General features: G+C 43.2%; 1 pseudogene across 1 annotated transcript; it reads left to right on the top strand.

Moving 5' to 3' along the window:
• The first annotated feature begins 1874 nt into the window (after window positions 1-1874).
• LOC308427810 (tumor necrosis factor receptor superfamily member 17-like) lies at window positions 1875-2530 on the top strand (annotated as a pseudogene). The gene is made up of 2 exons: window positions 1875-2115; window positions 2249-2530. The product of its transcript is annotated as a tumor necrosis factor receptor superfamily member 17-like (transcript).
• The last annotated feature ends 8360 nt before the right edge of the window (window positions 2531-10890 follow it).

Genomic DNA, 10890 nt, shown 5'->3' with positions numbered 1-10890 from the left:
TCGGCCTAGTTTAAAAAGCCATTTAGTCCAGACACTGTCTACAGAAAACAAAATCTGATTCTGGAACCAAACTCCACTGCAGGTGATGGACGTTAGCTCATCCCCACTGCAGGTGATGGACGTTAGCCCCTACACTAATGGAAACCTAAACTCAATTCTGCAGTCCAAGCAAGTGAACTTTTGCGGTAGCCCATGGTTTCTCTATCGTCGTAAGTCATCCTTAACTACCACAGAGATAGCTAGCGAAGACGGGAGACTACTTTTGTTTGATAAAACAGAACTTAGCCAAAGCATGGAGGGGAAATGAAACTCTTCTCTGTTTTTGAATTTCCCTGATATAATCACCCACTGCTGGCAGTCCCCGCCTTCCAGCTCCCGCTATAGTCTTCAAAAGAAGAAAAAAGGAACGCATTTCCCACTCGTCCTTGCACAGGGCCATGCTGATTTTCTCCATATTGTTCCAATGTTAGCGTATGTGCTGCTGAGGCGAGCACACCCACTATACTTTTTTTTTTCTTTTTTCAGTATTAGGGAGTAAACTCAGAGCCTCAGACATGCTGAGCAAGTGTCCCACTGCAGAGGTATACGTCACTGCAGAGGTATACGTCAGCCCACCTTGCTCCCTGGCAGCCTGTGGAGGAGACTCGGTTAGCCTTACACTTTTTCTAGATCACCATTCTTTCCAGGTATGGCACACTCTGCTGCTGTCAAAAGCTGTTAGAAACTCCAAAAGGTGGCTCTTCAGGGTCGTTACCCTCTTTTTTCTGGAGCCAAAGTGGATGGTTCTTCTGGCTGGCACTTTCCTGGGGAAGAACACACCCAGAGAACAAGAATCATCTAGTTTTTCAAATGGGCCCAGGTTCCTATGACTACTGTGTTTGCATGCCAAAGCCTTCAGAAGTAGTGGTCAAATGGATATTTCCATTTCCTTAGAGATGGTATCTTTTGAAGTCTAGGCTGCCCCCTGCCCCAATCCACTAAACAAGCAGAATATGAACTCTTCTCTCTCTCTCTCTCTCTCTCTCTCTCTCTCTCTCTTCCTCCTCCTCCTCCGGTTTGATTTTTCTTTTTCTTTTTTTAAAGATTTATTTATTTATTATATATTAAGTACACTGTAGCTGTCCTCAGACACACCAGAAGAGGGCATCAGATCCCATTACAGATGGTTGTGAGCCACCATGTGGTTGCTGGGAATTGCACTCAGGACCTCTGGAAGAGCAGTGAGTGCTCTTACCCACTGAGCCATCTCTCCAGCCCATGGTTTGATTTTTCAAGACAGTGTTTCTCTGTTTAGCTCTGGCTGTCCTAGACTCACTCCGTAGACCGGGCCGGGCTCGAACTCATAGAGATCCACCTGCCACGGCCCTTGAGTGCCGGGATTACAGGGATGTGTTCACACACACAGCATATGTACTGTTGAGCCTCTCACCCAGGGCTTCGTGCATACTAGCACTCTAGCTTGACTAGCCACATTCCACAGTCGCTTCCTTTATTCCTGTTTTCTACGGAATGAGGATAAAAATGCCAGATGTTTGAAATACCTTTCATCTGAGTCGTTATGACATCATTGTTCCTAAGGTAAGCACTGGCAAAGTGCTAAAAGATTTTTAAGTTTAAGTTTTGTACTGGTCTTATTTTTATTTTTAAGCTTGGGGCCCTCAGTATGTTAGGCATGTGCCTGCAATGAATCACATCCCAAGCCCCTTTTTATTTTAATTATCAAATTATTGTAAGGAGAGCCTCCTCTTGGCTGCCTGTGGACTCCGACCATCTCCTGGCTGCCTTCCCATCAGAATGTAGAACTCCTGGTTCCTCTAGCACCACGTCTGCTTGGATGCTGCCATGCCTCCCGCCATGATGTGATCCTGTCCCTCATGGCTCAGCGGTGCTTCCACAGGGAATATGTTGACAGTCTGCTGCATGCTTGCAAACCACATTACCTGCCATGTTCCAACCCTCCGGCACACCGTCAGTTCAGTGAGAGGGACACACATGGATCTTCTTGGGCCTGACCTTGGTCGGTCTCTTTGGCACTTTTCACACTTTCTTTCTTGCTGAGGAGGATGAACCCTGAGGCCCTGAAGGACAAGCCTCAAAGCCCAGGTCAGCTTGATGGTGTGCACCCTCAGTCCTGGTTTGCGACGTTCTGGGGATTGAATCCAGAGCTTCTGGTGCATGCTAGGGCCTTTCTTGAACATGCTAGCTCCAAACTCTGCCAGCCTCAGCCTCCTGAGTGGCAGGATTACAGGATCGGTCCATCTGGACAAGGCCCATACTGGGCTGACTAGGAGCAGGGCTGGGGACGAAAGGGTGCTTCCCCGAAGCCTGGAGTATACACTGGAAGAATGGACCTGTGAAGACTGTGTCAAGAGCAACCCCAGGGGTGATTCTGACCATTTCTTCCCGCTTCCAGCCATGGAGGAGGGGGTGACCGTTCCTGGCACCACGAAACCGGGTGACTACGGCAAGACTGTGCCAACTGTTCTGCAAAGTGTCCTGGGGTTTGGAGAAGCCAACTCACTCCAGATAATGAACTTTCTTATTGGTGTGGTGTGAAGCTACTTTGAGGTCAGAAGAAGACCAGATGCTTTAGATGCCTTTAGAATGCCTGTTTATCAACCAAAAATACAGCCCTTTGTCCAAAAAAAAAAAAAAAAAAGAAAGAAAGAAAAAGAAAAGAAAAGAAAAAGAAAAGAAAAAGAAAAGAAAAAGAAAAGAAAAAGAAAAGAAAAAGAAAAGAAAGAAAGAAATTATTGTGAACGGGTGGTAGTGCAAGGGTCTTTAATCCCTGCTTTCACTCTGCAGGCAGAGAAAGGCAATATCTGAGTGTGAGGTCAGTCTGATCTACAGCGTGAATTCTAAGACAGCCGGGGTCACACTGAGAAACCTTTTTGGGGTCTCGAAAAACCAAAACAGAGAAAATAAATAAATAGTTATGGTACTATTAAAAATAGAGACTGAATCCCAGGTCACCGGGTTTGCAGAACCAACACTTTAGCTACTGAGCCACTTCTCTGGCCCAGCCCTCGGTTGAGGCAAGACCTTATTTTGTAGACTAGATTAGCCCTGCCCAGCCTCTCCAAATACAGAGGATCACTACTATGCTTTATCATATTTTGCGTGTGGATGGGGGCAAGGGGTTGGTGGTGGTGGTGGTAGTTTTTCTTTTGTTTTGAGACAGGGTCTTAAGCTATAGCTTTGGCTGGCCTGGAAATAACTATGTAGAATGGGCTGATCTTGAACTCACAGAACTATATGACATTATCCATGGCCAAATTTTGATTTTGATTTTATTTATTTATTTTTGGTATGGTATAGAATAGAGTTTATTCAGGTCATGGGGAGGGGAGTTGAGAGGGTAGTAGGGGCAGAGAGAGAGAGAGAGAGAGAGAGAGGGAGAAGAGGAGAAATAGAGGCCGGCCACGAGTACATGGGGGTGGGTGGGTAGGGAATGGGAAGAGAGTGGGGGCAGGAAGGCAAGAGCAAGAGAGGAGCAAGAGCCAAATTTTGTTTTTATAAAATTAATTTTTAAAACTCTTCCTAATATTTGTTCTTCATGACACCTTCATGCCTCCAAAACCAGCACCACCTGGGTGATTCTTACACATTACCAAGTACAGCTGCAGCATGAGGTACAGCCTTGGCTCTCTCTGGAACACAGCTTCTTTGTGCTCTCAGAAAACACTTCCCAGAAGATTTCACCTCAGTGATGCTGGTCTCTTCTTACTTGCTGCTAATTTCTCAGCTCCAGCCGACCAGCATCAACTGTCCCAGTGGTCTGCTTCTCTTGAATATAAAGCCAGAGACACACGGCTGAGGCTGCTGAGTTCTGCTGCTTGCAGGAACTGGAACATGCCACTTCCCCCCCCCCCCCTTGTTCTATTACATTATCACTAGCTTCCTCTTTTCTAACTTCTTCACTGCCTAAGCTTGGCTGTCCTGGATCTTGCTCTGTATTTGATGCCAGTCTCCTGGGATCAAAGGTGTATACCACCACACCTGGATTTAAGCTTTTTTTTTTTTTTTTCACCAGAATTTGCTTTGTTCTAGGCTGGCCTTGAACTCAGAGATGTTTGTCTTTAACTTCTGGGATTAATTTATAATTTATACTAAATTGCCTGGAGCTAATTTAGCTGGGTGGGATCTTGCCCCAAGGTCATTACTCCCCTAATTCAACTTAATTTTCTTGAACTTGGGTTCAGCTCCATTTCACTTTCTGGTGTCCCTTTAATACTCGAAGCATATATTTTGTATTTTTCCTTTCTCAACTTGCTTCTTTTTATTAAAATGATCTTCATAAGAGTGAACTTTAGTTACCACACAACAGAACTTAAACCAGGCTATTTTGAGACTTCCTTTTTCAAAGCAATTAATTTAAATCTTTTCATCTTAACTTCAGGCAGACTCTTTGGACAAAGGCAAAAAGTAGCCATGTTCTTCACCACATACAAAAATTCTCCACTGAAACCTCTTGGGCCAAGTTTTTGGCACAATTCAAATCACTCTCAATAACAAAGTCTTCCCTATTCCTACTAGGATAGCCCATTAAGTCCCATTTAAAGCCTTCCACGGCTTTCCAAATTCAAAGTCCCCAAATCCACATTCTTCTGAACAAAAGCATGGTCACGCCTATCACAGCAATACCCCAGTTCATGGTACCAACTTCTGTCTTAGGGTTTTATTGCTGTGAACAGACACTATGACCAAGGCAACTCTTTTTTTTTTTAACTTTATTTTAAAAAACAAAGATAAATGTACAGATTTTAAGCATTTTTACATAAAAGTATACAATACATTTTTGTCAGTACTTGTTTTTTTTTTTTTAAAGGTTTGATAGTGTGATTACGATCTTACTAGTTACAATGAGCATAAAGTACATGTAAAACAAGATGTAACCTGGAAATAGTCAAAGTTTTCTTGGTGTGTAAAGATTTTTTTTTTTTTAAATGAGCAAACAGTACATGTAATATAGGGTGTAACCCGAAATTTGTCAATGTGTTCTTGGTGGGTAAGGATTGAGCATGACTTTTTTTGTTTTGTTTTGTTTTGTTTTGTTTTTTTCTTGGACTTCACACAGTCTGTGAGTTGTTTCTGGGGAAGTGCAAGCCTCTGGGGGTTAGCATCCCACTATCAGTGACTGCATATTATGTCTGTTCTTTTGTGACTGGGTTATCTCACTCAGGATGATATTCTCTAGATGCAGCCATTTCCTTAAGAATTTGGTTAAGTCATTGTTTCTGGTGGCTGGGTAGTATTCCATTGTGTAAATTTACCACAATTTTTGTATCCATTCATCTACTGAAGGACATCTGGGTTCTTTCCAGCTTCTGGCTATTATAAATAGAGCTGCTATGAACATTGTGGTCAAGGCCTTATAAGGACAACATTTAATTGGGGCTGGCTCACAGTTTCAGAGGTTCAGTCCATTATCATCAAGGCAGGGAGCATGGCAGCATTCAGGCAGGCATGGTGCAGGAGGAGCTGAGAGTTCTACATCTTCATCCTGAGGAAGCCAGGAACAGACTGGACATCTTCAGGCATCTAGGAGGAGGGTCTCCAAGCCCACCCCAGAGTGACACACTTTATCAAAAAAGGCCAAACTTTTTAATAGCACCACTCCTTGGGCCAAACATATGGAAACCATCACATGACATGTCTTAAATATTTGATTCCTTAGTTCTTCAAGTGCAATACTTTTCATTATTTTCTGTGCAGGTTCTCTAACTAAGCAGGATTAGACCACCAGGCATGATGGCCCATGCCTTTGTCCTCAGCACTTGGAGGCATCAGTAGGTAGATTTCTGTGAGTTCAAGACCAGCCTTGTCTACATAGTGAGTTATGGTCTAGCCAAGGCTATGCAGTGAGACCACGTCTCAAAACAAACAAAACAATAGTGAGGCAGTTTATTGTGGGATAGGAGTAAAAGCTTACCTTTTAGAATACAAGGAGACAGAAAAGTATATGTACCTAGTAGAAGACAGTATCACCTCTCTTACTAGAAAGTTCTAAAACACAAAGTAAATATACTTATGATGGAAGACTGAATTTGAGTAATAAGGAAAGAAGTGTTTTCATGTCACCTTCCACATTTCTACCTTGATTACTTATTTCTCATGCTAGCATATATGCCCATTGCTGTAAGGGTTGTCAGTGACTCTTGCTGACAGCCTCCAATGGGTATACGTGCTGTTGGGAATATCTGTAACATCCTAGCTTTTATCTGGGTATAGTGGCACAAGCCTGTTGATCCCAGCATCATTGGGAAGTAGAAACAAGAAACAAGAGGATCAAGAGTTCAAGGCCAGCCTAAGCCATAGGAGACTCTGTCTCAAACAACTAAAAAAAAAAAAAAGGAAGAAAACCCTGGCTAGTGACCAAAAGGCAACTCTAAGTGAATTTATATTTACGATTTAACTCCTTGGAAACAGACAACAGCAAAGCAACATTACATTATAATTTGTTCTTTTATAAAAGTTTTATGAAAAATTTATCAAGCAATTTGTTACTTATAGAAAAAGGAGATTTTAGAGACTGACATGAAAATAGAGAATGAACAGGAATGGTGGTACACCCCTGTAACTCATCTTCTTAGAAGACTGAGGCAGGAGGATCACAAATTGGAGGCCAATCTGAGTAACTAAGTATGATCCCACGTAAAATAAGATACAATAAACAGGAAAAAAAAATTAAAAAAAACAAAGATACAATACAATAAAAGGAACTTGGAATGTGTGTATACCTGATACTAACACAAACAAAACATTTCAAGAATTCAAACCAAGACACTACATGAACTTGTAAAGTTTTGAATACTTACTAACACAAACGGAATGAAGGCTCAGTGGTTAAAGGCACCTGCTGCCAATCCTAACAACCTGAGTTAAATTGCCAGGACCCGTCTACTGGAAGGAGAGAAATGACTCCTGCAAGCTGTCCTCTGATGGAATAAGACATAAGAAAGGAATAAGATAAGGTTCCTTTAAAGGAATCTAAGTGAAGTTCAAAAGTGTGTAAGGATAAAGGAGACTTGGATATGTTAATAGACTTTAGGCCAAATGGAAACACTAAGATTGGGAGAGACAATGGAGAAAGAGACACCCAGGAGTAAGGAAAGACCTAAAGTGGACAAAACATGTCAAAGGTGCGTGTTCTAGTTTGCTTTCTAGGTCAATCCAATGGAGGACTGACCTATGGGCGACTGAGCAGCTTCCTTCCCTAGTCCCAGATGTGTCAGGGTGACCACTGAAGTTAACGAAGACAGTGCAGATTAAATTCATGCGAAGAAGAAAAAAATGGGGTGGAGAATTTGCATTGAAAACAGAGGTCATGCAACATGGCCCAGGCTCTGTAAATAAAGCAGGAAGTGATTGCTGAGAGTAAAGGTTAGAGCTACAAGTGAAGGAACTCTAAGTCAGAGCCTTCGGGAACTTGGGAAGGAGGCTGTCTAGAAAACATGCTGTGGGGCACACTCAACGGAGTCAGTGTGGGATACCTTCAGACCTCTGACTAGACAGTACCCCTGATCTAGACAGATCTAGAAAGGATCACAAAGTTGAGGTATCTCATAGGTCTGCTGAACACCGGGAATAGGTGGGCACTTGGCTGGGTGTGGGTCACTTGAAGAAAGAGAAGAGTAGAAAACAGATTTGACTAATGGGCAAATATCATGTACGTCTATCAACTTCAGGACATTCTTAATTCCCATTTCTGGAAACAATTTAATAACCCATTAATAATAATAACTGCTATTATTAAAGCTTTTGAGACAAAGGCTCACTCTGTAGGCCAGCCTGGCTTTGAATTCACAGGCTCCACCTGCCTCAGGATGCTAGAATTGTAGGCAGGAGCCACCACAGTCCATAGTGGTATTTCAGCCCCCTCCCATGCCTAGTCTATTCTTGATCACCTCATTTCTGCTAATGCTGTTACTGCTATTCTAGACTCCCAGACCCGAACTCCTGGCATTATTGCTTTTCTTCTTCCCTTAGCATGCTGTCACCTACTCAGTCATACGAGGGCGAAGTTTAATTTACAGGAAATTAAAGGCACAATAACAGAGAAACAATAGTACTTAGGGTAATACATCGTAATAAATGCCATGTAATAAATAATGCATGCCATCTCCCTTCTGGAAAGAGCCAGGACATGCTGTCAGTTTCAGAGTACAGCCCACAGCGGGTAACCAGAGGCTTCTGGAAGTGCGAGCCACAAGGGAGGGCTGCAGGAGGCTCATTTTGTGATTTTGCATCTACCTCCTCTCCTCTTCCCAGAAGTTTCCCTGCCTTGAAGGCTTTGACAGATGCAGTACCCGCTACTCTCATCTTGATAACATCAGTTTTGAAATCCACTCACCATGAATCTTCAGGAAAGCTGAAACAGGGTCCCCAAGGGAAAAAAAGAAGACCCTGAAGGAGCTCATGTTCAGTGAGAACAGGGGACAGCTGTGGTACTCCGGATGGGGGTGGGGAGGCGGATTTGCGAAAGGCTTCCCTGAGGAGAGATGAGGGAAGAGATAGCTGGGAGCTCTCAAAGACCAGGACATAGTGAACAGCCTGACACCAAGTAGATTCAGAATCTTCCAGAGAAAAGACGATCTCACTGAGACCGGGGTAGAGAGAATGCTAAGGAGTGAGCTGATGTCTTCCCTGGGCAGAGTCTATCGGATTTGTCTGGAGTCAGAATCAAGGGCAGTTTCAGTAGCAGAAAAGGAGGTAGAGAGAGTAGATACAGACGACACAAATACAGAGACTGGGGAAGGATCATGGATCTCCTTCTGAAAGTATGAGATGAGGAGGAAGGGGGAGGATCAAACCCAGCAGACTCCTCCCTTCCCTTGTGAAACAGACCTGCACTAGTTCTGAGCCTTGGGGCATAGGTCCCTATGGAGGAGAAGCTGCTATTTAGAGAAAGGTGACTGATGGGAGCGAGAAGAGTGAGATCCCCACAGGGGTCTGAGGAGGAGAAATCTAATCAGGAAAATGGTTTTGTGCCTTTATAATCATCCCCTGACTGTATGCATGCCAATTTGCATATGTGGATGATTGTACAGGCCGAACAGCTCTAAACTGAAAAAGATTCCAAATCTAAAGTTTGAGTATGGACGTGACCGCACAGTGGGGGAAAATCTGATCTCAGGGGACCGGTGACAATCAAATGCCAAATACCCGAAAGCTGTTTGCAGAGCTGGACACAGAATATGAAAGGCAGTAGGAACCAGCACTAATCATACTCTCAGACTCCATACTGGATCTTTTAATGTTATCCTGCTGTTAAACCAGGAGCCCAAACTGGGTCTCAGCAGGTTAAAATAAAGGTATAAGGGGGGGGGGGTGTACACTTTTGGACCCGTTTAGGGGATAATCTTGCCCCTTCTGGCTTCTAGAGACAACCACGAGGGCTGGGGGATGTAGCCCAGTTGTGGAAACCTTCACTAGAGATAATCACAGTCCTTGGCTTGTGACCCAGTTTCTTCATCCCAAACCAGCAGTGCCACATGCCTGTGACTTTTTGTGCAATCATCCTCTGCTCTTTCTAACCCCAGTCCTGACTGGGGCTATAGCTCAGTGGTGAAGTGCTTACCTATATGTGTTAGGCTCTGGGTCCCCCCACCCCCAGGAGTGCACAAAAAAATTTAGCATAGTTGGGAAGTGTCTAACTTCTGTGGTTAGAGGTTAGATGCAACTGGGGAACACAAGGCAATCTGCCCTCCTCAAGGTCCTTAACCTTAAGTACATGTGTGAGAGTTTCTTGTGTAAACTAACAGAGACATGGCCACCTCTAGAGGTTTTCCTCTGCCTACCATACAGGAACTAAGTATAGATTCTTATTTTAAGGGGGGCAGTTTGAGATGGGCAAAATATTTACTACTGGAAAGTTTGGCTCTGGAGAGATGGCTCGGTGCTTAAAGCACATGCTGTTCTTTCAGAGGATCAATACTGGGTTTCCAGCACCCATACATTATTAGCCATCACCTGTAACTCCATCTCTAGTGGCTGACACCCCCTTCTGGCTTCCACAGGCACTGTGCCTAAGTGGCACATATACATACATGCAGGTGAACGCTCATGTGTAAAACAAATACACATATTTTTTAAAGTATTAAAAAAAAAGACATGGGGAGGTTTGCTATTTGTATTTGACTTGGCAAAGATACTTGGTCAAACAGGTGAACTAGATTGTAAAAACCAGGCATGGGGAGCGTAAGGGCTACAACATTGTGGAAAAGTGGCCAACTGGCAGCTTGAAGTAAAACTTTCAGCCTAAAAGAGAAATATAGCTGAAAAAGAAATCCCAGCCATGCTAAGAAAGAGGTAGGCATTTGAACAGAACATTAAGACAACAGAAATCACAGTGGTGGAGAGACTTCTAGGTTCCTGAAAGGATACTGGTAACCAAGATAAAAGGGAGAAAACCCTAAGTGTTTTCATTTAAGGAGCTTGTGGGATTAGCATGCTGCAAGTGGAATTCTTGGGTTAGAATTTACAAAGTTTATTCAGGGCTGACTTCTGAATTCCACCGATTTGTGCCTCTCCTTTGTTGCCATGTAGTTTCTGGATGTGTGTTGCCACATGCCTGTACTCTTTATAAAGCCAGATGGCCAGTGCTTGGTGTCAAAATAGCATTTCTTGGCAATCCAATTCCAACTATAGAAGCCAAACGGTAAGAAATACTGTTCTAACTCTAAGTACTTTCAGAAATATGATAGGGACAGTATTCTTCCCCAGTGTGTTTTGAGTACCAGCAGTGTTCTAGGCATTGCCCTGAATAATATATATATATTATTATATATAATCAAGTAGTAAGAGTTTCAATGATCCCGGTTTGTAGGCTGTAGCATGAACACAAAGGGGAAAATATAAGAACAAATATATCTTAATATCTTAATATTC

The sequence above is a fragment of the Micromys minutus genome, assembly GCF_963924665.1.
Source record: "Micromys minutus genome assembly, chromosome: 1".
In the NCBI taxonomy this organism is placed as follows: Eukaryota; Metazoa; Chordata; class Mammalia; order Rodentia; family Muridae; genus Micromys; species Micromys minutus.
This window is presented reverse-complemented; position numbering and strand designations above follow the sequence as displayed.